Source organism: Primulina tabacum, chromosome 2 (assembly GCF_025594145.1).
Source record: "Primulina tabacum isolate GXHZ01 chromosome 2, ASM2559414v2, whole genome shotgun sequence".
Taxonomy (NCBI): Eukaryota; Viridiplantae; Streptophyta; class Magnoliopsida; order Lamiales; family Gesneriaceae; genus Primulina; species Primulina tabacum.
In genome coordinates, this window is record NC_134551.1 from 47,046,098 (window position 1) to 47,050,671 (window position 4,574).

Sequence of the window (4,574 nt, forward strand, 5' to 3'; positions counted from 1 at the left end):
GTTTTAATTCTCCTAAATTAAGTTTCTCATAAACTGAATAAGGAAATAAATTCACACTTGCTCCCAAATCTAACAATGCTTTTTAAATTTTATTTTCTCCAATAATACATGAAATTGTTGGACAACCAAGATCTTTATATTTTAAACTTGAATTATTTTGTAGAATAGAACTTACTTGTTCAGCCTTGAATGCTTTCTTCTTCACATGAAATTTTCTCTTTACAGTACATAAGTCTTTTAAAATTTTGCATATGAAGGTACTTGTTTAATAGAATTTAATAAGGGAATATTTATCTTTACTTGTTTAAAAACTTCATAAATATCACAATCATTCTTTTGTTTTTTATGATTTGTTAATGCATGAGGAAACGGGGGAGGTTTATTTGACTCATTTACTATTCCAGATGATTTATCATTCACCATGGTGATCCTTAGAATTTAAGGTATCATCATTCTCAAAAGTATCAGGATTATCATCCTTACTATTTGAATTTAAATTATCGTTGTTTTCATTACTATATGGATCATTAACTATTTTACCACTTCTAAGAGTAATAACATATTTTATTTGATCAATTTTATCATTATTTAATTCTTGATTTTGATTTTTAGGATTAGGTTGAGGTTGAGATAAAAAATTTCTTTTTTCATGAATATTAAGTGAAGATGAAAATTTTGCAAGAGTTTCTTTCAAATCACTCATAGATTGACTGTTTTGAATAATGATAGACTCTTTCTTTTGGATAAATGCATGAATTACATCTTCAAAGTTTTTTCTTGGAGGTGTAACATATGGAATATAACCTTGATGATTTTGGTTATTTTGAAAATGTTGTTGTGAAGGTTGTGCATTATTATTATTCCTTCAACTAAAATTAGAATGATTTTTCCATTTAAGATTATATGATTGTGAAAAATGATTTAATATTGGTTTTTTATAATTTTTAACATAATTTGCTTGTTCATGGAGACATTATTTAAATGAAGGTAATATTGGACAATTTTTTGTAGAATGATCATGTGTATCACATTTATTACAAATAATTTCTTGAATACTTTTTAATTGACCACTATTTTCCATTTCTAATGACTCAATTTTTCTTGATAAAGATGCAAGTTTAGCTTGAATATCTGTATCGTCTTTAAGATTATAGATACCACTCTCATTTTTTGAATTATTGATTTTAGTTGGTGGTGGTTCTATTGTTCTTATATTATCCCAATTTTGAGCATTTTCTGCTAATGAATCCAAATACTCCATAGCTTCATTTGGATTTTTATCATCAAAAGATTCATTACATATAAATTCTATCATTTGTCTATCTTTAGGTATTAGACCTTCATAAAAGTGAGAATCTATCATCCATGTTTCAAAACCATGATGTGGGCATGTATTAAGTAATTCTTTATATCTATCCAAATATTGTTAAAATGTTTCTCCTTGTTTTTGAGAAAAAGTTGAAATTTGTCTTTTAAAAGAGTTTGTTCTATGGGAAGGAAAATACTTTTTGAGAAATTGTTGTTGCATTTCTTCCCATGATCTTATTGAACTTAATCTTAAATTTTGTAGCTATGTTTTAGCTTTATCTTTTAAAGAAAAATGAAAAAGCTTTAATCGAACTATATCCATGCTACAATTTTGATCATTATAAGTGTTACAAACTTCCTCAAATTCTCTTAGATGTAAATATGGATTTTCAGAATCTAAGCCATGAAAATTTTATAAAAGTTGAATAATTTGAGGTTTAAAGTTGAAACTAGATGCATTAGAAGGAAAAACTAAACAAGATGGGGCAATAGTTCTAATAGGATTTATATGGTGCCTAAGTTTTCTTAATTGATCATGTTCTTGATGATGATGATGATGATTATTATATTATTATTATCATGATTATTAGAATTATCATCCATGTTTAAATTATTTTCAGATACTCGAATAAGTCTACCACTTTTTTTACGACTCCAAACACTCATACAAGTAAAAACAACACAATACTTATAAATAAAAACATAATAACAAATGTAAACTTAATTTATACCTCCCCGACAACGGCCAAAAACTTGCTACTACTTAAATAATAATTCATCCAAGTGTAGGTTGTCTGCAAATAATATATTTCGTAAGTACGAGACCGATCCACAGAGAGGTTATTTTAAATTTAAATTTATTAATTTATAAATTACCAAATGCAAGAATGATATTTACAATTTATAAATTTGTCAAGGCTCAAAAATTTATTCTTGGTTTATGTAATATTGTTTAACTAAAAGTAAAACAAAAGAACCCACCATAAATAATGGTTCCAAGAAAATTAAATATTTAAACACATACATAATATAATATAGTTCCCTGATAAGTGCAAGATTTGCACTTAATTTATATTAAATTCCATCTTGAATTATGCTTGTTTCGAACAGAATTATGAGTTTTTGGTTTGTTTTGATTGTCTTTTCAGGAATGGAAAAAAAAGCGGACACGGAGCCAAGTGAGCCAAGTAAACAAGTGCACAACCAACACACTGTCGGACAGAACCTTGCGCGCAGCTGCGCCACATTACGCGCAGGCGCCGCGCTTACATGACAGAATCAGCCAGAGACTTGCGCGTGGCAGCGCCACATCACGCGCAGGCGCGCGCGCACCAATACATGCGAGAACCAGTAGCTCGCGCGCCACCGCGCGACATCATGCGCGACCGCGCGTGCATCAAAGAACATAAAGTCCCGAGAGGCACGCGCGGCAGCACCACAACTCGCACGACCGCGCGCCGAGTGTCCAGAATCGTATATAATGCGCGAGTTAGGTCAGAAAAAGAGAGAGCCGCCTAAGGAGAAATCACACGCACGAATCGAGCCGTCATTGGAGAAAAGCACGAGAAATCGGAGCGCATACACGAGACGAAGATTCAGAGTGCGAAGAACTGTCACAAATACAAAGAACAACGGATCCGGGGATGGAGACGACACTTCGGATTAGTTATCTTTTCCTTCGCTTTCTATATTCTACTGTGTAGAGATGTCTAGACTTACGAATATGTCTTGTTTTCGCTTGGATTTCGTGATGAACTAAATTTTCATTCTAGAGAATGATGTAGCTTTGTGGATACGTAATTTGACATGGTTATTTTATATGATTGAATTCCATTTTATATTTAATTGTGTTTCTCCGTGTTTATTTCTCTGCAATTTACTGGCCATAAATTGTTTGTTGTTTGATTAATTCTATAACTCGGGAGAGGGACTAGGATTATAGATCATTAGAGACACATCGTTGAATGTTTATAGCGATCGGAAGGCGTATAAGGCTTAGGTAAGAACATTGTTTGCAATTATCAATCAAACTTAGATTTTATTAGGAATAATTAAATCGAAGTTTGATTGATACAATTTATTCGTCACTTGGGAAAGGGGGAATAAAATAATTAAGTGTTCTTGGTCATTACATAATTGGAATTTGTGAATATACAGTTAACTGAGAATAATTATCGTGGAAACTTGGTGAATTCATTTCTCTAGATATCTTCTCTCATTGTTATTTCTTAATTCGGTGATTAGATTAATTATTTGTTTTCAATTAATACGTTTAAGTCAACCAAATCTCTTTTGATCTTTCTAAATAAAGTTGAGACTATTTTAATTACAAGCATTGATATAATTTTAGTTTACACTCCTCGTGGGATCGACACTCGTACTTAAAAATTCATTTTACTATAACTTGACGTCGTGCGCTTACGAGCAATTAAGAAAACATGCAACAAGTTTTTGGCGCCGTTGCCGGGGATTGTCAAATTTGAATTTATATCAGTATTGTTACCAATTAGTCTAGATTTTAATTTAGAGTTTTTATTTTTTATTTTATTTTATATTGATTGAGTTTTTCATTTTTTCCTGTTTGACAGTGTATGCTAAGATCGCAAAACTCAGACTTGCTGATTTTTTACCCGGAGATCGAAAGAACTGCGAGAAAATTAAGAAAAGCAAGAAGGGAAGAGATCCGAGCAATGGCTGAACATAGAGAAAATGACAGACACATCCCGCCAGAGTCTATACCTATCAGAGATCACTTCCGACCAGTGATCAACAATCATTACTCTGGTATTACAAGAGGGACCATCAACGCAAATAATTTCGAGCTGAAGCCTGCTCTAATCAATATGGTTCAGCAAAACCAGTTTGCTGGGACTGCCACTTCTGATCCTCACGTTCATTTGAGGACCTTCTTGGAGATAACGGATACGGTAAAGATTAATAAAGTTCCTGATGATATTATTAGACTGCGTTTGTTTCCATTTTCTCTCAGGGATCAAGCAAGAGGATGGCTCCAATCGCTTCCCTTGGAAAGTATCACGACATGGCAGGAGCTGGCGACGAAATTTCTGGCAAAGTACTTTCCCCTTGCAAAGTCTGCACAGTTGAAGATTGAGATTAGCACGTTCAGACTGACTGATTTTGAGCAATTGTATGAGGCATGGGAAAAAGATACAAGGAGCTGTTGAGAAAGTGCCCGAACCATGGCTTCGAAGTGTAACGCCCCAGATATAACGACTGTCCTCACTGTATCAAGACGAGTCTTTCCA